General features: G+C 37.7%; 1 long non-coding RNA gene across 1 annotated transcript; it reads left to right on the top strand.

Annotated features, from left to right (window-relative positions):
* Positions 1-2,048: 2,048 nt before the first annotated feature.
* Positions 2,049-25,298, top strand: LOC125338841. Its single transcript, XR_007208371.1, has 3 exons — positions 2,049-2,092; positions 17,338-17,344; positions 25,214-25,298. It is a non-coding gene; the product is annotated as an uncharacterized LOC125338841 (long non-coding RNA).
* The last annotated feature ends 91 nt before the right edge of the window (positions 25,299-25,389 follow it).

Below are 25,389 nucleotides of genomic sequence, written 5' to 3'. Positions count from 1 at the left end.
TGTTTATCGCGGCACAATTCACAATAGCCAAAATATGGAAACAACCCAGATGTCCCTCCACAGACGAATGGATCCAAAAAATATGGTACTTATACACAATGGAATACTACATAGCGATTAGAAATGGTGAAATATTGTTATTCGCAGGGAAATGGTCAGAACTCGAACAAATAATGTTGAGCGAGACAAGCCTAGAACACAGAAAACAAAGGGGCATGATCTCCCTGATATATGACTGTTAACAAAGGGAGACGGAGAGACAGTAGAGACCAGGTCTGTAAAACCAAAAACTGCTTGTCAAATGGTATTTCCCACAGGATTGGGGCAGCGACCCAACTGTATGTAACTAAAACCAAACAATTACTCAACATATAAAGGTCAAAAATTGACCTCTCAGGGGAATACAGTAGCTCAAAAGCAAGGTATGTACGTTCATATAAGACTACTGTCGACATATGGTCTAATATCGACATTACATTTAAAGCCCTAGGCGAACTTCCTTGGGCGTGGCCACGTGGCTACTGTATATGTTCTTGATACATTGTATATTGTATATATGTCTACCTGACCTAGAGAAGAGATAGAAAAACAGGGCGTAAGATATCACAAAAAATGTACACACTGCCCTACTATGTAATTGTACCCTTTTTGCACAACACCTTGTCAAAAAACTTGTGTTCAATTAATAAATAAATAAATAAATAAGAAACTTGGCTGCAGTCTTGAGTTTCAATCTCGACATGCAGACCTCCCATGTCCCCCCCCCCAAAAAAAAAAGAAACTGTGGCACATATATACAATGGAACATAAACCATAAAATAAATAAAATCTTATCATTAGCAACAACATTAATGGTATTGGAATTCTTTATGTTAAGGGAAATAATCTAAACATAGATAAATGCCCTTGACCTCACCTGTACATGGAATTAATAAAAGTTAAAAATATTCTGGTTTCCATATTCAAAAAAGAGTAGGAGGAAGGAAAGGGTAATTAAAGATTGGTCGATAGACCTGAGCTTGCAGTTACGTAAGACAGAAAAGTTCTGCTGTTCTATTGCAGTAGAATGACTGTCAATAAAATTAATAGATCAAAAATTCCAAAAATAGTAGAAGAAAGAATTTTGAATGTTTTCACCACAGAGAAATTATAAAAGAGATTGATATGCTCTATCTGATTTGAACATTGTACGGTAAATAAAGGTATCCAACTATCATATTATTCTATAAATCTGCACAATTCTAATATCAATTAAAAACAACAAAATCTTTTCATAAATATTCTCAGCAGCTCTTGAAAGAAATGTAGTACTGCTGAATACTGGTGATATATATATATATATATATATATATATATATATATATATATATATATATATATATATATATATTTCAAACTGTATTCCAGGCGCTTTGTGTCTTTCACGCAATCATTTGTGACTGCAGATTACAAAGGAAGAAACAAGTGGATCTCTCCTGCCCAAGAACACAGGATTCCACCCCTGGGAAGCGCTTACTCTGAATTGGGTCCTGTCCAGAGTGCATTGCACATATGCCTTTCAGTTCTCAAAACACCCCATGTCACGTGTGCACCCGAGTGCACAAGCACACTTTCTGCATCAAATTGGAAATCCCTTCTCAGGTTTTAATGAGGAGTTCTTGCAAGTCTTCCCATGAGAAACGGGAAGAAGACACACTTTCCATCATGACTGCAGTCATTTCTTCTAGTTGTGCTTCTAAAAGCAAACACTGTCATACAAGAAATAATGTGAAAAATTTAAAAAATGGAAAACAAAATATTATTTGTGATGGAATTGGGGGGAAAAGCAGTCAATAATTCATTGTGTATACCACACAAGTAAGAAAAATAAAGGAAGGGTTAGGTCAAAGGGGAGTGAAAATTTTGAAGGGGGTGGCATGCATCAAGATGCACTGTGTACATAAACTGCTTTCTTTCCTTTTTCTTTTTTTTTTTCCACTCCTGGGGCTTGAAATCAAGGCCTGAGTACTGTCTCTGGCTTCTTTTTGCTCAAGGCTAGCACTCTGCCACTTGAGCCACAGCGCCACTTCTGGACGTTTTCTGTATATGTGGTGTTGGGGAATTAAACCCAGGGCTTCATGTATACAAGGCAAGCACTCTTGCCACTAGGCCTTATCCCCAGCCCCATAAACTGCTTTGTTAATTGGCAAAAAATCTCCATACCTCTTACACAAAATTAAAAAAGGGAGAGAAGGAGTAAGTCGGGAGGGTTGAGTGAGAATGTTGAAAGGGATGACATTGATGAAATGCACTGTATGCACATACTGCTTTGTTGAATGGCAGCTTCCTTGTACAAGTACTTTAAAGATAATGGGATTTTTCTTAAACCTGAAAATTGGTATAAATATGAAATATGGGAGGTCAAATATTTTTAATGATTAGAAAGGAAAATAGATGAAGGAAAGCCTGCATTTCCTTCAAAGCTAACAGAAGAAGAGGTGATTAAGAACCAGATAATAAACTATCCACAAGGTCTATACTGTACAGGGAAACAAGGTCCATGTTGTTGAAAATAGCACTGAGGGATCATAGCCAGTGACTTTAACCATGAGACTCCATGAAAAGCTAACTACTTTCATGATCTTGGTTTACATGTCGATATCCTGTTTCTGTAATAAAACCTCCAACTTGTTTTTGAACTAGAGGTTCCTTCAATCATCCTTACAACAATTTTATGGAATCCCTGTGAATGACTTAAAAATTCTGAAAAAAATGAGGATATGAGGGAAGATTATGTTTAATTATTTTAAACATAATATAAATAGTCAATGATGCAAGCACATATTATTATATGAAGAGAAAGATTAAGGAAAGCTGAAATGAAAGCAAAATAGTGCTATTAGTATCCAGGTAGCAAGAGCAGCTATCTAATCCTTTCTGTGACTCCGTTTCTTGTTTGCAAAATAAAGTTAATAATGAGAACCACCAGATCACTGTGAACAATGCTTTGCAAAAAGGCATAGGCAATGTCCCATGCAGAACAAAACCGGTGCCACTGCTCAAAAACAAATGATTTATGTATCTGATTTATTTAACTGTAACTTCTCTGTACATCACATTTATAAGAACTTGACAATAAATAAGTAATCAGAAAAAAGTGCATGAAAAAATAAAAGAACCAATGTTTCCCTTCATCTTGTTGGAGGTGGTACAGTGAGCTGTTGTAGTCACTAAGTACCAGATGATCAATCTACAGAATAGTACTAAGTACTAAATGATAGATAGTCTTTGTTGCTAGCAGAATTTACACTCTGAAGTATCTGTGGCTATTAGCCTTGGTTTGCATGTTGCTATATACATGGATAACTTTCATCCTCTACCACTATGTCTGTGTGGTTAATGAGCATATCGGGTGATGACAACAAATAGAGGGGAAAGTGGCTGACCAGTATCCATAAAACAGGTCATCCTGTTGACTTGACTGTTGTATTTCTCTGCTAAATTAGCCCTTTGGTAATTATTTCCATGTGACCTAAATACCTTCAGCTTTTCCTCATCCAGAGAGTTCTTTCCACTTACTCCTCCCCAGACCTCTTAATCCCTAACTTTATAGTCATGTTTCTTCAAGGTCCCTAATTCATCTACTGGCTACAGCCCATGAGCTAGTACATAATTACATGCGCTGCCAATAAGAGTGAGCTCTCCTGGGCACTGATCAGCACTCTGTTCACAAGGAGGATTTCTGGTCACCCCTCTTCCATGAGCGTCCCAGAATATAACTGTAGTGCTACATCTGCCCACTTCCTGTTGCTACCTGCATACCCTGAAGAACCATTTGTAAACAAGGCCTCAATTTTCATTTCTTCTGTCACCTGAATGTAGAACATGTCCCATAAAGCACAGGTGCATTCTGGGTAAAAGATGGCAGCCATGTGGGGATCATGATACTTAGGCTAGTTCATTGTGTGATTTACTTATGCCTTTAGTGCCTAAATAAGCCTTAACGGGTGATGTACTATTTCAGTGCAATTGTAGAGTTCTCTTATGCATGCCCAGCATAAAATCTTTTTGCTCTTCTAATACTCATTTTATGATTTTTTTCATTATGAGAAGCTTAGATTCCATGGTAACTTGGCAGCCCATAGGTAAGCATCTAATCTCTACTAAGGGCCAAGGGAAGACCAAAAACTTACCTCAAAAGAAAATTAGTTGTTCCCAAGGGATGACAGGGTTTTGCTTCAAAATCTACCTATAGGGGCTCAACAAAGGCATCAAATAGTTTCCATCTCTGCTCCAGACAACTTAAGAACCATTGATCTGCTGGACAATAAATTCATGTTAGTAGAACTGCTTGCAGGACAGCGTGGCTCAATTACTAAACATCTGCCATTCTGGGGTCTTCTCCAAGCAATCAAGTTTCCAGGTCATTCAGTAAATGGTCTGCAATAATAAACCCAGATGATAATCATATTGGCTCCCATATATAAAGATAGCCACTAAGCACTGTATGCCTTTCTGTTATGTAGAAGAAATATTATATACTACACCATTGGCCTCCTAAAATATTTCATTAAGGTAGAAAGTTCCTACATTTTGATACAAATTTTTTAATCTCTGACAAGAAAATATCAATTAGTAAGCATAGCTACAACTTCTTGTTCTCTAGAATAATTATCATAATGTCATTGTGTTATCAGCTTTCACTACAAAATATCTGAGATAATCAACTTATAAGAGAGTTGGTAACAGCAGGGTAACTTTGTGGATGGAGAAAAGTAAGCATGTGAAGCTCATTCCTGTTCCATGCTTTCCTGTACCATCTGTTTTTACAGCTAGAAATGCACATAAGTCACTTGATCCATATCTATAGGAACTTTAGGATTATTTTACCAAGAGGTAAGAGTGTAACTTAGAGTCCAGTAGAGATTGTTTCAAAAATGTGCTTGTTTGTTTTCACACTACCACCCTGATCATTTGTTATTACTTAGAGATTCTGCAGGGATAATAGAGTGAGAGATCATTCCTACTGATTTGGATTTCCTGTGGCCAATTCTTTCAATAACACTCCTGTAAGGCTATGTGTCTTGCAAAATCTTGATATTTTATAACAACAAAATGTTGTTGCTGGTGATTAAATCTAGGAATAGGGCTAGAGGGAAAAAGCAAGTTGAGCCTACTGTGTGTGTGTGTGTGTGTGTGTGTGTGTGTGTGTGTTTATGTGTATGTGTAAGAGAAAGAGATAGTAGAGAGAGTTTAAGCACAGATTCTTGTGCTACCTAGGTTAGCACTCTATCATTTGAACTATACCTCCAGCCCTGTTTTAGTAATTGTCATTTTTCAGATATCTTATATACCTAATTTTATAGCAATTGCTCACCACCATCTCTTTGAATAAACTTGAACAAGTTATTTATTTTCTGTTTGACTTGCTTTCCAGGCTTTCCAATTGTAAAATATCCAAGAGGGGGTTGTTACTATAATCACAACAGATCTGATAAGGTCTATCCTCATGAGTTTTATGTAATTGTAAACTATTAGATAAAGTTTATCAAAGGTAGTAGGAGAAGGTACGAAGGCAAGTTTCTCATGAGCAGTAATGGTTATGACCAGATTCTTCCCCACTGCTCAGGTAATATGCAAAGTTAGGCTATCATACTTTCTTTGTGGAGCCTGTAATATCTGCTTATCAGCATGCAGGAAAGTTCAGGAATCTGTAGATTCATGATGAACTCTGTGAAATTAAAAATTTCTATTCAGTATCATTGTTATAGGAAAGAAGTGATCAAGTGCTTTGGTGGGAGTTTTGCTCACCAAGTAGTTATGCTGCTGTGTGGGTAATGATTAAACAAAGACATAGACAGGACATGCAGCACAGTGGGTCCCAAGAGTCTAGACACTAACAGTTCTATTTCTATATAGGTACACCAAGAAGGTGCAGTGGTAGGGGATTTCTGCTGGAGTAGATGTATGCAGGAAAACAGTAGTAGGTACAAGGATTTGACCTGAGAGCCTAGGACACAACTGTGCATGTTATCTGTAGTTAAAAAAGTCTTCATGGATCGTGTTAGTATTTCTTCTCCCATTTGGGGATTTACAGTCTCCTTCCTAGGCCCTCAGCAAATATTTCTAGCCTCCAGCTGCATCAGCAGAATGCTCTGTACCTATACTTGAACTCTAACCCTGCCCTTTACAAAAGAAAAGACAACTCTCCCCAGGGATCCTGCTTATTTCTCCAGGATCAGCCCACATTACCACCCTCCACCCAGACCTAAACTCAGCCTTGCCTATGCTCTGTCTTCAGTGACCAGCTGCCAGGTGGAGGACCTCCTGCCTCTAGTCTCACCTTTATAAGGATTCCCCTGAACTAGCACAGACACCATTTCTCCCTCTCCCATGAGACAAGTGGCCTTGTCAGAAGGGCTGAAAATAAACTCATTTTCTGTACATGACTGTGTCCATATGGTCTTCTGGAATGGGGGCTCTCAAATTGCATTCAAATTATTTTTACTACAGTAGAAGCATCTCTCATGACACTTAAGCATCTCCCTTTTGCTATGTTTTGTAAAATTTCCCCTACAAAACATTTTACATCTCAACATAGATTTGTCTTTTCTGCATTCAAACCTGCATTGCTGCCTACACTACATGCCTGAGAGACAGCCACCTCCTACAGGTGGAAGAGATTGAGATGGTCTCTCTCAACCTCTTGAAGGTAGAAAAGAAGACAAAGAAGTTAGAGTCAAGGGCACAGGTCAAAGTTTTAAGTTTTTCACTATAAATAATAGTTCCATTATTTTTAATGTATAATTGCTTTTTTCACTCATTATAAGCCTAATAAAACCTGACATGTAGCAGACAGAACATTCTGTTTTTCAGAAATAGATCATTCTTTTCTTTAAAGGTAGGACCCATTTTGCCCCAGGTTAATGTTTCCCTTGTGATGGCTATGACTTGACAACAGAAAGAAATCATTGCTCAGCCTCCAGGTCCATCCAGTTAATGTTTAGCTTCAAGCTTCCCGGTTTTATGTTCTATTGGACCTGTCTTCAAAAGGACAAGAGAAGAAAGAGCAGGCATGGTGTCACACAGCAATTTATGATCTTAACCAAGGGTACTTAGTAAAACAGTAATATTTACTTTAAGAAATGTGGCTTGTTTACTGCTGCCATTTCTGCTTTCAAAGCCTTTGAGGTACTGGAAGATACCATAGGCATTTTATCTCATTTTCCTGAAGCATTTTCTAGCAGAACCTTAATAGTAGTTTCTTCCCACCACTGCAACTATGCTGTCATAATATCTCAAAAAATAACCATTCCTGGCACTGAAAGTCTTGGTTGGCCTCTGAATTTGCTACTTATTATTTCTATAACAAATAATTCAAGGTGTTCAAAGTACTACCATCAAAGTATTAACAGAATCCCATTCCTTCCTGTGGGGGCTATAAGGAAACCATGTTTCTTTACCTTTCAGCCTATTCTAGGGGATGCTCTTATACCTTAGTTCATAGATGTTCCTCCAATATTGAAGGCAGCAGCTAGTGTAACATCTTTAATCCTCCCTCTACCATTCTGCCTCCTCCTTTTAAGGATTCTGGTATGGGTCAATTTAGGATTTTCTTCTCATCTCAAGACTTTTAATGTAATCACATCTCATCCAAGTGTCTTTTGTGCTGTGGAGTGAAGCATTCACAAGTCCTATGCAGACATAGAGGGAGCATTATTTGGCTTTCCATAGCTACCTTAACCTTGGAGCTCAGGCTTTTTCTCTGCTTTGACTGGGCTTCTTGGACAAGTTTTTACTGGATAAGTAGCTAATTAACAATCATTTGATGGGGTCTAGGAAACATATCAGAAACTGTATTGCCAGAATCCAGAGACCCCAAAGACCACCAAGACTGAGATCAGTGCAAAAGCAAAGGTGCCATTTATTAGTAATGCGCATTCAGGCCAACGTGCTCACCAGATGCAGCTGAGAGATGAGGGCCCTGAGGAAGGGGATTGCACACTTTTTATACAGGTGAACAAACAACTTTGAGAACTTTCCATGTTGACAGCCATCCTATTGGTCGACCTTGAGTAATGCCTGATATGTTCAAACCTGGTTGGTTAGGGGCCATCTGCACATTTCAAAACCGCAATGTTTTCTTCCTGGCTAGGTCAGCTTGCCTATCTGTTGTTTGCAGCTTGGCCCTATCTATTGTTTGTTCGGTTACTGGGTCTGTTTTTTTTTCCAGTAGTTGTATTTTTAACTTCTCAGAGTCAACTCTAACTCTAATATGGCTGCTTCTTTTCCAAAGTGGAGTCACTTTGGTCTCACAAAACATGCATTCAGTCATTGGTCTAAAAGGTTGTGGAACATCTTTTTTTTTTTTCTTCTTTTTCTTTTTTTGCCAGTCCTGGGCCTTGGACTCAGGGCCTGAGCACTGTCCCTGGCTTCCTTTTGCTCAAGGCTAGCACTCTGCCACTTGAGCCACAGCGCCACTTCTGGCCGTTTTCTGTATATGTGGTGCTGGGGAATCGAACCCAGGGCCTCATGTATACGAGGCAAGCTCTCTTGCCACTAGGCCATATCCCCAGCCCGTGGAACATCTTTTTAAAATGTAAAAACTAATAAAGTAAGAATTAAGACTTAACTGAATAAAACTAAAGAAGCAATGATAAAGTGAGGCCTATTTTTTTTTTTTTTTAATATCCTACAAACCAATCTCCATCAATTTGAAACTTTGGCTATGCCTCACCTCAGAACTTTCATTAAAATATTTTCTTGTGTTTGTAATACACAGGAGATATAAGCACATTTGATCTGCCCTTTGAATTAGAAAGCAGACATAGGGGCATTTTTTCATGCATATGATCAGTTGTACTTTTCTTTTGAATTCGTAGGAGAGAGATTTCACCAGCCCTGGAACTGGATATAAGCTTGATCCCATGAGGGACAGGACAGCAAGGGGACATTCTGGGAACTGAGGGCAAATTTCACAACTTTGCCTAAGGCAATCCCTGAAGGATATTATTGTGTATGACCAAAGTGATTTAAGGGAAAAGAAAGAGCCTGGAAAAAGAAGCACTTTTTTCTGCATACTCAGTGGAAAATAATCAACTAATTCTAGTGTTTCAGGTTTGCAACACAAAACAGTAAATGAAAAATGTGAAGAAGTTCACTATTTGGTACCCTCGCCTCTTTCACTAGTCACTTAAGGGACTTTCGAACTGGTGATCTAGATCCACATAAGAACTCCTCAAACATTGTGTCTAGGTAGCTAAGAAACTGGTATTAATATAGAGTAAAAGCACAAGAACAGGTTCTGCCATCAAAGTATTATATGATGTCAAACTGCAAGTTCACCCCACAGAGGAGAAATGATGAAGAGGGACTAACATGGGGCTCCATAGAATCCATGCTTTGGAAGAAATTACCCCGTGTTTCCCAGCTTCTGTTGCTTTACCTACAAATAACAAGTTTTGATATGAATGTAATAATGTATGCAAATCCTTGATAAGAAGTAAGTGTTCAATCTTAGTTTCTTTCCCAGTTGTACCTAAGGCAAAATCTCTTCAATTTTCAAAACTCTTACATTCCTTTTCTTTCCTCTTTCCATTGTGTGTCAATGGTTGGGCTGTCTATTAATAAGGAGGTCTCAAGTGTAAGAGATTTAATTGAGAGGAGCTAAGTTTCAGCTCTCTGCTTTAATCATGGGAATGTATTTCATTCCCTCCATGGTTTTCTAATGCTTGTAGGATTCCAACTGCTGCTCCATAATTTCCCCTCCAGTGAGGTCAGGGGTCCAAGGGCACCTTGAAAATGAATGAGTTATAGAGAGCCCTCCAGCCCCCACTCTAGTGTCCCCCATTCTGATGCAGGCCTTTATAATCACCAGGCTGTACACTGATTGAATTCAAAGTTCAAATGTACCTTACATTTCCCTACCCTAATGAGAAACGGATGCAATCTTCTATTCCCCTGGATTTAATGTACATTCTGTGTGTTTATCCAGTGACACTTGTAGTGGTTTATAACTGATCTAGCTAGTATCCTTTCAATGTAATTATGCATAATATTTGAGACTAAGTATAAAATAAATATATATTCCCTTTATCCACAGTTAAGCTGCCCTCATTAAGTCATATTATTCAGGGTCAGATTCTTTTCTGTGATAGAGACCAGGAATAAGTTAATCAAGGGAATTACCATGAATTCTTGTCTGAAATTAGGACAATTGTGGCACTGCCTCTTTCTCAGGAATGAGTGTAATATTTATCCTGCTTCTTTTCTACTCATCCCCTAGGCAACAGGCAACATCTCAGAGTGCCAAGGACACCCATCTTCTAGAAAAAAAAAAACAAAAAACATAACCTCAGTGCTATAGTCACTCTGCCTCTTAGTATAACCTTTGAAATTTTGGCAACAATTTTCCACTTCTCACATACCATGTTGCTGGAATCACCATGAAGTCTTGTATGGATCATTTAGTAAGTAACCTTGGCCTGTGTGATATCACCATTCTCCAACCATCCACCCTCAACCTAACAGTGATGTAAAGCAAATTTACATAATGTCATTCTCAAGTTCAAAAACTCTACCAAGTGCCTTCCTTTCCTCCATAATAAAAGCCTGTGTACTTCAACTTGTCAACATCATCCTACTTAGCCCAGATCCATGCATTCAGTCCAAGACTCTCTCAGACTTTGTCTCAGTTCATTCTTCTCTGCCCTCTTTGGCCTCTGCATAGATTCACACACACACATGCACACACACACACACACACACACACACACACACACACACACTGCTCCATCGTCACTAGAAATGCACTGACTCCCTCCCTTTCTAATGACTTCTCTCAGATTCCTAGGTCTCACCTTCTCATATTGGTACTGCCCATCAACCTCAGTTGTGGTTAAACTTCCACTCTGCTGGATTGAGTGAAAACTAGTGATTTTTTTCTCATGAGAATGCTCAAAATGGAACATTGGCATTTCTGTGGTTGAAGTAAGACTCAGGGAATGCCAGTAGAAAGAGGTGGGGAGGAGAAAATAATAATTTTAAAGGAGTCAACAAAAGGACTTCTAATATGATAAAATATGCTCTCAGAACAACTTTCCAGTGTAAGATGGAAAGTAAAGGGAAACTCATGTATGTTTTCACCATCCTCAGGGAATCACCAACAACAGCTGATGTGAGGGCTGTTGCTATATTATTTGACTCATTCTCTGTGTGTTCATATATACATATATATTTGTGTGCTCATATATATATAATGCATGTACCTACACGTGTGTGTGTGTGTGTGTGTGTGTGTGTGTGTGTGTGTGAATCTGATAATGGACTGACTAAAGGAATTGCTAGGAATTGAACAAAACCCTGAGATTCATTAGTGCATGTGATCAATTATAGGTAGAAAATTGGTCAGTGAATATTCACAACATTTTTTTCCTGAGGGTCTTCAAGGGCTAAGTACTGATTATACATGTAAACATGCCTTCGTATAATTATTTAACCCAAGACAGATAGAAACAACACAAATCTAACAAACCTTAAAGCAACAAAAGTTCCCCGGCACATTTCAAAAAGGATATAATCAATGGAAATGTCTATATATGCACTTTAATCATTCACACTGAGAATAAAATAAAATACAATTATTCAGCCAGAGGTTGAGGGCCTCCTTGGAGTTTATCTCAAATTACCTTTCTGACTAAGTTACTCTTATGACCTGTCTCCTGGTTGTGGGTCAAAGAGAACTAATAACCACCACCCATTCATTTATCCACCCAACAAACATGACTTGAGAACTGCTATGTGTCAGGCAACATTGAAGGTACTTATGATACTTCAGCCATGTAACACATAGCCATTCCTGATGGCAATTAGCAGTAATCTTAAGACTTAAATGAAATACATGGGGTCATCTTAGAATGTTCTTTGTGTGCTCATCAAAGGTACTTGGGGCAGGAGGGATAATGGGACCTGCAAAGGGCAAGGGCTGGATAAAAGAGTAACATATGTTTTCTCCTTGAGATAATTCAATTGGATCAAGATTTCAAGGGTAAGGGCATCCCACGTAGCACGTTCAGGGACAATTTCCAGGAAAACAAAACAAAACAAAAACCAAAATTTCTCATTCAGGGTAATGTATCCCCAATGTGTGTGAGTTATCAGAATGAGTTTTTAGGCCTCATGTCCAACCTCCAGGAGTTCCATATTTGAGGTTCTACTTCTTGTCCCTTTATGTCAAAGATACTGAGAAAGGGTAGAGAATAGAGATTTATTGTATGACATCAATTTGCCATGGAATATAGCACTTGAATCCATTTTCAGCTGTCTTTGGGGTACAGTCATATGCTTTAGATTTTATACATAAAGAACAAGGGGCCGGACAGAGAGGTATGCATAATTATTAAACAGCCTACTCACAGGTGTACCTGGTTAATCATTATCTTACTACTTGTTGCTAGAGGGGTTCTGGAGAGGTTGTAACTATTGCCATCCCTGATCAGGATATTGTTGCCTTGTGGGTGATCGGTCCTGAGGTGGTTCTGTTGTTCTTTGGGGGTAGTTTTTCAGACCCTTTACTTAAAGAAGTTATTCAAACAATTCTGTCCCTCCTAGTGTCCAAGGTTATTTCAAAGTGACTATAGAGAGAACACATTTGAGCAAAGGCACATACAAATCAGAGCTAATTTAGCTAATGTCTAGGAAGAGAAGGATGATCTTAAAGCACCACTTGCAGCAGAGAAATTTTCTTGATGAGGGACTCATGCATGATTCTGACTACATGTGAGTGTTATGTTTCAAGTAATCATTGAGATACTTTCATAAAACTACACCCCAAATGTGTTACATACATTTGTTCTGTGTCAGAACTTTCCATTCAGTCGAGAAATATCTTCCTAAGTTTTTACAAACCCCTCAAAGTTATTACCTTATTTTGTAGATCTGTGAAAAGGAGCTTGCAGATGGGGTAGCTTTTTCACCAAGCTTATAATAAAGGCAGAACCTCCAGACTGGATTATCCCCTCACTGTAGTAAGCAGTTATTAATCCAGGGTCAGCCCTGAGATCTAGCCTGCTGTGCTGGAAACAGCCTTATATTCTTTGTGCCCACTCTTCCCTGTGTTTAGTGCATGTGGTAATTGAGCATGTAATGCATACTTATATTGAGCAAGATAATGCTATTTCCTAAAAGGAATAATAAATATATGGTAGAAGTTGTTGAACAAAGAGAATCTACTAGGGCATGTGAAATAAAAATGTTGCCAGAAGGTCAAAATTAATTTTGGGAAACATTGGTAGAACAGAGAGATTTTCACAAAGAAAAAATTGAGAAAATAAAAACTTCATGAGCTCAATGAATCAAAAAGGCAAAGCATCTATCTAGAAGTCTTTTGTCTTGGCTGGAATCCATTAATTTTTATTTTGGCTCCAACTCTGCAAAAGTTCTACCTAAAGGAATTTCTTAATTTGGACTTAATGTGATTGGTAGAGGCAAAGTGAGGTTTGGAGGGGTTCAGAGACTGAGCAGGGGTTCAGAGACTGAGCTGGGGAGAATTCCAGACCACCTGGGGGGTCCAGAATGGGTGGATGCTGGGGCAGAGCAGGGTGTACGTGCTTTTGATGTTCAACAGTGTGGTAATGACTACCTGTGAGCAAAAATCAATCTCTCCTGCAAAGACAGCATTTTCCTGGATTTTCTTTTATTTATTTATGATAAGCATATTTAATAATCCCTACTTTATAATAGGATTATTTTTTGGTATACTGTAATAAAGTTATTATAGTATAGTAGCATGTATAACATAGTATATGTAGCTAAGTTGTTAAGACTACCTCTCCTGTTTATCTGTGGTTGTGGCTTCACTCTCTCTGAATAAGACCTAGGCAAGCTAAGATAATGATAGTTTCCTGACAGCAAGTGCTTCATAAATAATTTTGCTCACAATATGATTATTTACAAAATATGTTTATATGAATGTCCATATACATAAGGTTCCTGAAACAAGTAAATTCATGTTTCTGAAAAAGCTTTACAAAAAGTTATCATCAGAAATGGCTTTTTTTCTCATTCCTAGAACATTCTCCAACATCATGCATCACATATCCACAGGTAAACCAGCATAAAACTTCCATCTCTTAAGCCAGGATTCTTTCTAGCTTGTAGATTCTGCACAGTGTGCACCTGAAGAATCTAAGTGCTGCAGAATTCCTACCTTAAAAGCAGCCCTCATACAGTGACATAACCACCCAACCCCTTGAATGGTACAACTCTGATGTATACTTTGCTCAGTCTCCAAGAAATTCCAGGAGGAGGTAATCCCAGATGCCTATTTAGTAGCTTATTACAAGTCTCAGTCCACTTCTTCCCTATGTCCTAGCAGTGTTAGTCCTAGTTAGTTACTAAAGAGAAAGCATGTGTGTCTATGTGAACATATTTGGTCGTTGTAGGCATAGTCATCCCACACTGAAAACAACCTATATGTCCTTCAGCTAATGAGAAACAACACATAGTGCTCCATCCCATGGAATACAACTGAGCAACAAAAAGGAAGAAATCTGATTTATGTAACAATACAGTTCAATCGCTTCTTCAGAATGGCTTCTGAAGAAGGTATATCCTGTAAGACTCCATTAATATAAAAGTTCAGAAAGGAAAAACTATAGAGTCAGAAAACAGTGGATTTCAGGGACTGAAAGGCTGGGAAAAGGTGTGTATGAGGAAAATTTGCAGAAGTGAGGAAAATACACTGTGTCATTACTGTAGCCATAATTAAGAGTGATATGGGAAAGGTGTGGGTTTTCCTAATGATGCTTATACCTCAGTAAGCTTGTTACATTTAGGGGAAAGGCAACATGTTTAGTTGGACCTTTTTAGATGCTCCTTCCTTCTGCCTATCTTCTCTTACTATACTTCCAATGGGTCTTTTTATAATTGGTGCTGGTACTGGGGCTTGAACTCATGCTCTGGCTTGGCTTTTTCACCAAAGGCTGGCACTCAACTACTTGAGCCATACTCTTTCCATGTGGTCAGTTCTTAAGTAGATAATATGCAAAGGTCCTTGTCTTATTGCTTACTTCTAGGAAGACACATTTATAGCACACATTATTGGCATTATATATTTTGGAGCATATGTTATGATTACACATCATTAATAATGTGTAATTGAGAGAGATCAAATGTAATTTACTAATATCCCATTATTCACATATTTAATTTCTGTGTTAAAAGTATTCACGGAATGAACCACGGGCCAGTGGTGCAATGGATAACGCGTCTGACTACAGATCAAAAGTATTCACAGAATGAATGAATGTCGTTGTGTAGAAAAGTTTAATGACAAATATGATCTCCCCAATTAGTTTCTCAAATAAGAAATTACTAGGGTCAAAACAATAAGCTATCAAATACCTCCTGAGTATAGATTGTCAAATATACTTCCAGTGAGTTGTTGGTATTCACCCCTGTTAATAGTAAAGTCTACTTTGTTCATGTGGTATTGTTTTCACTGAATTCACATGTCACTTAAACTGTTTTCTTTTCAAACAATACATCCATCTCCCATTATCAAGTTTAATTTGAGAGGCAGAATCTCATGATGACTAAGAGCCCACACTTTGGAGACGATTAGTTGTATCCCACTGTTGCCTTTTAGACCACCTTGCCACTATTTAGTTCAACATAAATATCCTCATGCAAATACCCACTGGAAAGTTGCCAGTTATAGTCTTCTAGAAGTTATAATTCCACAACAGAATTCCCAACTACTAGGTAGGAAAAAAAAAAAAACATACCTTTTTGAATGCATTTAAGTTTATTTTTATAGTCATATATTTGAAATATTTGACAATATGGCTATTGAGACCCATCTTGGTAAAAGAAAATAAATATAATTATAGTGGCATCACTAAAAACAATTTACAGTTCTCTTGTAACATACCATATATTTTGCATGTCAGATATTTGGATATGATAATGGTCTTTTTTATTTTGAGGCTTTTTTTAGTTGTCAAAGTACTATACAGAGGGGTTGCAGCTACATACATAAGGCAGTGAGTACATTTGTTATCAAACTTTTTACCTCCTCCTTTATTTTTCTCCCTCCTTTCTCCTGCCTCAGTTCCCTCCCCATCCTTCCTCGAGTTGTACAGTTGGTTTATAGCATACTGTCTTTAAGTATTGCTGTTGCATTGGTTCACCTTTTACCCTTTGCTCTCCATTTTGGTGTTTCCCTTCCCTAGTTTCAATAAATGTACGTACAATACTCAGAGTCTAGGACAGTCCAAGAAGAGGAGCACAATAGCTCAATAGCAATGTATATATGATTACATAAGATGATACTAAGTGAAATGAGCAAGAATTGGATATAAATGGTTTATCTTTGATGTTGTTATTTCCAATGTACCCTACAAAATTATGCCTCTTTCTTTTGTCTTCCTTCCTCATGCTTTTACTCCTGTTGTCACTGTAACTGACTTTGGTACACTGGGTATTGTATGATAATGTTCTTACAGTTTAAGCATCACCAGCTCCACTAATAAGTATAGTAAATTGAAGAGTGTCACCCCAAAATATATTTCCATGGAGGTTTTCTGTGACTCTATTTCAAAATAGGATCTTTGTAGATGTAATTGCTTAAATATCTCAAGATGAAGCCATTTGGTCATAGGGTGACTCTTTTTTTTTTTTTTTACTGGAACATTACATAAGTTTATTTCAGATGTCACACAGTGTTAAAATTGACATGTTTAATTCTTAAGTGCACCAAGTAAACTTAGCCATTTTTAAAGTTATTCCCTCCAAAAACTGAGGGAGCTTTTCTTTTCTAGTAGCACCCCCATGATAGTTTCCCAGTAGTTCTCTATTTGAAGGACTTTCAAGTGATGAGTAAAAACTGCTTTAGAGATACTTCAGAATTCCTTTCCCCAAATGAAAACAGATTTGTACAAACTATATTGAATAGATTTCTCTACACCTTTGTTGGGATCCATTTTCCCCTTGATGGAAGGGGCTTGATGCACCTCCCCCAGCCCTGGGGAATGCAGCCCTTCTACCCCCTCTGGATTGGAATCCAGAGGAACCGGTTGGGCAAACAGCCCCCAACCTTCTAGCCAGCCCGGCGTGCTCGAGTGACGTTAGCCCTTGGGGGTCAGGTGATACCTTTCAGCCTATCGACATCCTGGCCAAACCCCTCCCTCGAAATCATCTCCCCTTGTCCTTCTCTCAATAAAGTCAGTTCGCTCTAAGAAGCTAGCCCTGTAGCATATGTACGTCAGCGTCCAGGGAAAGGAGGCGGACACAACTACGGCAGATCCAGTACACGTCAGGTCGGAGCGACCCCCACGTCCCACTCTAACTTACCTGCAGGCTGAGGGTTAGGGGAGAGGACGATATGGAGGGTGGAAAGGAAGAAGAAAGAGTCCGAGCCGGGAGGGGCAAAAAAAACCCAACACACCTTCTTTTCTTTAGAACCTAAATGCAAATACTATACAGTTCAATTTTGACCTGTTTGCCCCAGTATAACTATATGTCCTGAAAAATATGATCTAATCAGTGATGCTCCAGTTAATAGAACTGTTGTACCTCAAAGATTAGTATTTATGAAAATAACCAACTCAACAAGGAGCATTACTTTTAGTCTTCATTGATTCACAGGCATACATACACAGTACCCAGGTTCTACCTCTTCCACATCTTTCTCTTCTGTAAGGGGATGGAATTATTCAATAAAAGTTTGATGTAAGACAACCTATTATACACATTTAAAATTTAGGTTATGTCATTCACTAGTGTAGAAAAAACTACAATGATAGGGAACCTACACAATCAATTCAAATTTTAATATCTTCCTCTCTTTACATAACATGTATCTAATTTTAGACTGTCAGCACTGATGGTTGAAGAAATGTCTCATTGTCATTGAAACAATACACAGGGCCTGACACTTGACTTTAAAGGCAGTTTGATTCATGATATTTATCCTCTTATGTAAAATTCTAGGATAATAGACTTACTTATGAGCAGATTAAAAGACAGAATTATTTTACAAAGTTTTGCACACATTTTAACCTTAAGTTTTTATTTAAGAATGTGTAAGTGCAAAGTAAAATATACTTCAACAGTCTTGAGTACCAAGAAAAAAGAGAGAGCAAAGGATACAGTTGCTGAGTTTATAGAATTGTAGTATTAAGGTAGTAAAAATTTAGAAAGACCATGTGGTTTTGGGGTATTACTTTCTTTTTTTTTTTTTTTTGCCAGTCCTGGGCCTTGGACTCAGGGCCTGAGCACTGTTACTTTCTTTAAAAGTCTAAATCTAAGCTTAGAAGACAATTTAGCATTAAGCACTTTTACTTTTATGGATAAACTTCAGTTTGCTCTTGCCAAGAGAAGAGTGCTTGAGTTACAGAAAACATTAGTTTGAAGAAATCAGCCTTTTTATGTAAACTTCCAGGTATCAAAATAGATTTTATATATAAATGAGTTTTCTGAGATGACACTGCCACTATTTCTATTACCGTTTCACCTGGACTATCTAAACAGTCCCATGAATGTATTCCCAAGTGTGGCTATTGAAAAACAAATAACTGCCTCACAAAACTAGGGTGACTCTCAACGTCAATAAGTGGTGGCTTTGTGAGAAGAAAGGTGGAAATACGGACCAACAGGAGAATCTCCACTGCTATGGCAATTTACTTCTATGTTTCCATAAGCCAAGGAAAACCAGGAGCTACCTGAACTAGAAGAGGCAAGCACGAGTCATCTAGAGCTTTCAGAGGAAGTGTGAACCTAACTATTCTGATTTTAGACTTCTAGTCTTGACAACTTAAAGGGAATAATTTCCTGTTGTTTGAAAACCAAAAATGAGTGACAATGTCTTAGGGTGGCTCCAGAAAACTAATAAAGTAAGTAGAGAAATGGATGCATTGAGCATATCAATTCATTTCAGCATTTGTGCTAGTATATTAAAGCAAAAGATTGGCTATTCCTGGTCTTCCTAGACAAATTCCATATCTTGTACAAAACTTCCCAGATTGCCAGCAATAATCAACAGGAGTCCTTCAGCTCATGAAGAGACTGGAGTAGAAACAGGCCAAATTGATTATTTTTATGTTTTCAATAATGGGCACTAAACCCACATGGCAATACCTTACCACTTGACCTATGCCACCAGCCCTTTGATTTTATTTTCCTTTTGAATTAGAGTCTCACCTCTAACTTTACCCAGACTGGCCTGAAATTTACAACAATCCAGCCTCTGCCTCCTGAGTATCTGGGATTACAGTCTGTGTTACCACATCTGGCATCACCCTTACTTTCCTTCACATAAAAATTCAACCACGAAAGCATCAATAAATATAGAATCTGAAACTACAAAACTGCTAAACATCATTACGTGGAGGCAAATTTTCCACTTCCTTAGTATTTAGAAGAGAAGGCAGCAAGAGCTCATATAGAATATAGACTCTGCTAGCAACTATGGGATGTTCGTCTATCAATTGTCCCCTCAGGGCTTCCATTTCCGTGAATTAAAAATAAAGAAGAGGGCTGGGAATATGGCCTAGTGGCAAGAGTGCTTGCCTCATATACGTGAAGTCCTAAGTTCGATTCCCCAGCACCACATATATAGAAAATGACCAGAAGTGGCATTGTGGCTCAAGTGGCAGAGTGCTAGCCTTGAGCAAAAAAGAAGCCAGGGACAGTGCTCAGGCCCCGAGTCCAAGACCCTGGACTGTCAAAGAAAGAAAGAAAGAAAGAAAGAAAGAAAGAAAGAAAGAAAGAAAGAAAGAAAGAAAGAAAGAGTAACTACTCATGAAGTCACAATAAATTTTAATTGCACAATTATATCTGAAAATGCCTAGTAACATACTAAATGTGTTAGGAATTCAATAAATAATAGTAAAACTCACACTCTCATAGGCTAGAGCTCCTAATGTCTGATAAAAATAAAAATGGAGTTTAGTTTTCACTGTCATAAAATGTTGCTTGCTCCCAACTGTGTCCAAGTAGCTAGGGCTGCACAGTAGTTACCAGTGAACAGTAGTTACCAGTGAACATTAGTCAATTTGTTTGCTGTACTTTTTCCATAAACCAGGCCCTCTGATAGATTCTGTATGAATCACTTACTGTAGGCATACTATGTCGAATTTCTTTATGGGCCATGCTGAAGTACTTGAGTAAGAAGCCTTGTTTGTTGTGAAGCCTGCTAGGTATTTCACACAGTTTTCTCCTTTTTTTTTTTTTTTGAGTCAAGGTTTTGCACTATTGCTCTTGCTGGACTGAAAGTTAATCTTAAACTCATCCTCCTCTTTCCTCAGCTTCTCAAGTGGTGGGATTGTAGACAGTTGCAATCACATCTAACTGCTCCTTTCTTAATACACATTTTTGCCTTGTTTTTCCTCATAGCCATATATATGTGGATGCCTTCCTGTCCCACCCATTGCCCTTCCCTAATGATGCCTTCTTGACCAAATAGTTACATATTTTCTTCTGAAATAAAATACACTTTAATTCTTCTCTCTAGTCACCTATATACTCTCCCTAGGGTGCTAATACAAATTACTCACCTTCATAATACTATGATGAAGTACCTGGAGAAATGATTAGATCATAAAGAGAAAGATGAATTTAGCTAATTGTTTTAGCACTTCAGCCCAAGACTACCTGGTGGCATTGCTTGTGGCTGTGGCAAGCTCACTAGTGGTTTCTGGTGGTGTCAGATCAAGCCACTGCTGGCACATAGAGGACATATGGGCCACCTAGTTACATTTCAGGAAAGTTACCAGTGATGCAAAAGCCTCCCATAAGACTACAACCCTTAAAAATTTACAGCTCCTCCCAATAACACTATTATCTACAGAGTAAAGATGCTTGTTATGGTTTCATGTTGAAATAATGATTAAGAGATTAAGTATAATAGATTGATGCATTTTTGAGATGTTCCCAGAGATCTCAGGGACATTTTACATGACAATTTTATGTAAAATAATTAACTTTTTCAAACATGTAAAGTAATAATAGACAGTGATGAGCTCATTGTTCAGCCTTCTTGGATGTCTAAAAAAATGAAATATTCATCAAGTGAGTTCCTCCATTCCAGTCTTCACCACTGCAGCACTGACTGAACCAAAGAACAGTTTGAGATTAAGAAACATTTAACTCTCCTCAACAAATCCCTTGTGCTCATTCTTCCCCACTCACATTGCAGCTGAGGCCAATATTAGTTGTTTCCAAGTGCTTACTGTGGTGCTAACTGGGAGAGATGGCTTCTGCCACTGCCCAACATCAAGAGAGAGCATCCAGATTATCTCGCCACACATCACTAGGCCTGGAAATTACCCAAATTCAGCTGGGCATGGCGTTGTTCCCAGTAAACCAAAGGCTTACCCAAGAAGAAGGGGAAATCTGGGATTATCTCACGCTACACAGTAGTCCTTGTTTAAACAAATAGAAAAGAGAAGAAAAGAAGTGAAAATGAAAGAAAAGAAGAAAAGTAAAAGAAAGTTGGGTGCTGGTGGCTCATACCTGTAACCCTACTACTCAGGAGGCAGAGATAGGAGGATCATGGTTCATAGTCATCCTCATCAGGATGACAACCCAAAAGCCAGAATTGGGGTTGTAGCTCACATGGCAGAGCACTATCCTTGAGAAAATGAAGCTCAGAGAAAGAGCCAAGGAGAAGTGTGGAAAAGAGAGAAGAAGGGAGGGGAAGAACGTGAAGAAGGGAGGGGAAAGGAAGACAAAAAAAGGGGGGAGGGGAAGAGTTTCAAATTCAAAATTTGACATATGTTTCTACTGGAAGTGTATCACTTTCTCAACACCGTAATGTAAAAAACATCATGAACTCATTACTTACATATATGAAGAAGAGCAAGTGATGAGGGGGAGGTAGAATTTTTGAAAGTGTTAGCAGACATGAGTTATGATCTCAATGCATAATAAACATTGCATAGAAGTTACTTACATATAACTATCACAATGAAATTCCTATGTATAATTAGCATATGATAATGAAAATAAAACTTTTAAACTCATAAACTGAGCAATACTGATTTGATTAGAGCAAATGCAGTAATAAGTACCTCACAATCATAATTCCTAAGCATGGAATGAACACCTAAGTCATACATCAAGATTATTGTGGGCTGAATTCTGAAATTGTAACCTCAAGTACTTGAAAATGTGACTACATATGGAGAGGTTTGGGGTTTTGTTGTTGTTACTATTTTATGATCTTTAGTCTGCAAAGGAGCTGCCATTTAACAGCAGTATATGGATACAATGCCTCTTAACCAATGTCACTCTTTCCTTGATTGTTTGTTTTGTACCCAGTACTAGGACTTGAACTCGAAGCTGTCCCTCCACTTTTTTGCTCAAGGCTAGCACTTTACCACTTGAACCAAAGATCCACTTTCAGCTTTTTGGTGGTTAATTGGAGATAAGTGTCTCATGAACTTTCTCGCTTGAGCTGGCTTGATTCTCAGATCTCAACCACCTGAGTAACTAGGATTAAGTACGTGAGGCACAAGTGGCTTGTTAAAATATTTTTATAATGATAAAAGAATTGTGATATTTACATGCATGTATGTAGTGTACTTTGATTAAACTCACTCCAACTTAAGTTACTTTTTATGAACCACCAGTCCTTTGAATTTTAATAGATATCATTGCTATTTTCATACACATTATAATGTACTTGAACCATATTTATGCCTTATTACTGGCTCCTTTCCCATTGGCTTCCCTATAAGCAACACATCTTTCACAATTTCTTATTACTAATTACTCTTATTTTTAGGTTTAATATAGGAGTAAAAATTAGGAGTTTTAATATAGGAGTATTTGCAGGATAATTGTCTAAATTTGGCTTATTTTACATAACATCATAATCTATCTCCATTTACATTTTGTATGCACACCACATTTTCTTTATCCATTCGTCAGTTAGATAAATGTTGATTCCATAGCTTGATTACTATTAATGCTGTTTTAAACATTGCTATACAGGTCTCTGTTGTATGCTGATAAATTCCTTCAGGTATGAGTCCAAGAGTACTACAGCAAAATTAAGAGGTAGTTTTTTCTTAAGGAACCTCCATTCTGATTTCCATAGTGGTTGCACTAATTTACATTCCACAAAAGTGTATAAGATTTCAACTGCAGCAGCATTATATTGACACTGGAAATTCCTTTGTTCAACTATTGCAATGCATGAAGCTCATAAATATTTAATGTCCTATGTGAATTAATGAGTTTCTATCTATTCTTATGCCCAGTTTAATGATGTGAAAACTGAAACTAAAAGTATTAAGAACCATATACAGCCAGGCACTGGTGGCTCACCTCTGTTATCCTGGCTAGATAGGAGATTTGATGATTGCAGTTCAAAGCCAGCCCAGGCAGGAAACTATGAAGACTCTAATTTCCAATTAACTTCTCTCCCCTACTCCCCAAAAATGCTTGAAATTGAGCTGTGGGTCAAGTGGTAGAGATCACAAAAGTTCAGGGACATTATCCAGGTCCTGAGTTCAAGCCCCAGATGTTTCATTAAAAATATATAATCCTCATACATTATAATACCAATACTCACACCCAGGACTGGTATACATTTGTTTTTAGAAAAAGAACTTTATAAAATACAATACATCACAACACTAGTATTCATACATCTTGGAAGTGTATGAGTTGAGACTCACTGTGTACTTGTCTTAACCTCATCATTTCAACAATGACATTAAAAAGTCAGAAAAACAAAGGAAGAGTTTCAAGGGGAAAGGAGGCAGAGGAGTCCTCTGAGATATCAATGCATTATCTCAGAAGGGAGCAGATGTGTGTTATAAATTGGTTCAAGTGAGTATCTCTGAAGATGCTTAGTGATCTGTCCTAGCCCAGCCTGTTCTCACTACTCAGAATGCAGTGTCATTTCCCACATGGAATCTGATCCTTCATACACTATGAAGTGTATGAGAAAAAATATTTTCTCTATTTGAGGACACTGAAGATAATCATTTTACATACTATGTCTTCTAATTAAATAAAACTATGATATATGGAAATTTAGCGTTATTGACAATAGATATTGAATTAATTTGTTTTTTAATTATGAGACTATTGTTTTTTATCTACTCTAACCTTCTATAGATCTTTAGGTAATTTCATAATATATGCTCTAAAGTTGTACCTGTCTATTTACATCAAAAATACTTACATAATCCTATATTCAAACTAAGAATACAGGCTCCTAAGGTATGGTATAGAGTAAAGAAGCTTAAGTGGCTTTTGATTGTGGGTTTTAATCCTATCAGTGACACCATTTTAGTCATGTGGGTATGGTACATTAATTTTTCTCACCTAAAATTCAGTTTTTTGGTCTGTAGAATGAGAGTAACCAACACTTAATTTGCATGGTTGTTTTGTGGAAATAGAAAATATGTAAAAGGATGAAACAAGTGGCCAAGCAGGTTGATCTCAGCATTGAGAACATGCTCTACTTTGAGGAAATGTTTCAAAAATATTAAGTATGACTAAGTGAGAGTATCTCCAAATATAGAAAGAAGGTGATGGAGGACACAAAGTCAATACTCACCGATACTTTGCCAAAAGAGTAGCGTAAAATACACATGAATGCCAGGGTTCTTCAGGGCCAACATTCTCCAAGCACACCATCAAGCACAGACCATCAAGGGCTTCATTCAAAAAGACTGAATCCAACTACATGTCTGTCAGAAGCTGCCTGAAATCCCATACCAACTACTAAATTGATCTGCTCTAGCATGAGACTAGTGAAGAGCAAAGGGCAGAGAGAAATGTGAAGCCTGGATATACTACCAAGTGCATTCAAATTGAAGATATAGTTATTCATATATAAGGCAAAGACATTAGATTTAAGGAATTTAGTGCAATAGACTGCAATATGCTAATTCTTTGCATACATGCATTGGCATGTGATGTGTAGAATATATGGCACATGAATATAGAGAGAACTATAGTGTATATATATAAGCTGTACTTCATAAATCTTATATGTAGCATGACTACATGTGATATATTTCTTTTTTCATATTATCTTTAATTAGTTGTACAAAGAAGTTGCTATTCAGTAAAGCGGTTCATGAATAAAATATGTCTTGATCAATGTCACCCCTTTCAACATTCTCACCCATCTCTCCCAACCTACCTCTTCTCTCTGTTTTCTTAATTTTGTAGGATATGCAATGGATTTTTCCTCTTTATATGTGGTGCTGAGAATTGAACCCAAGGCTTCATGCATGCTAGGCAAGTACTCTACAACTAGGCTGCATTCCCAGCACCTGCAAAAGATTTTTTCTGCATTCTCCCCCACTTCTCTTTACTCATCTATTCACTCCACTCCCTTGAAGTACTAAGTTCCTGGTGTTTATTTTGTTGGTACTTGATTTAGCC

Source organism: Perognathus longimembris, chromosome 20, assembly GCF_023159225.1.
Source record: "Perognathus longimembris pacificus isolate PPM17 chromosome 20, ASM2315922v1, whole genome shotgun sequence".
Lineage (NCBI taxonomy): Eukaryota > Metazoa > Chordata > Mammalia > Rodentia > Heteromyidae > Perognathus > Perognathus longimembris.
The sequence above is the reverse complement of the archived record's forward strand: the minus strand, read 5'-3'. Positions and strand labels throughout refer to the sequence as shown.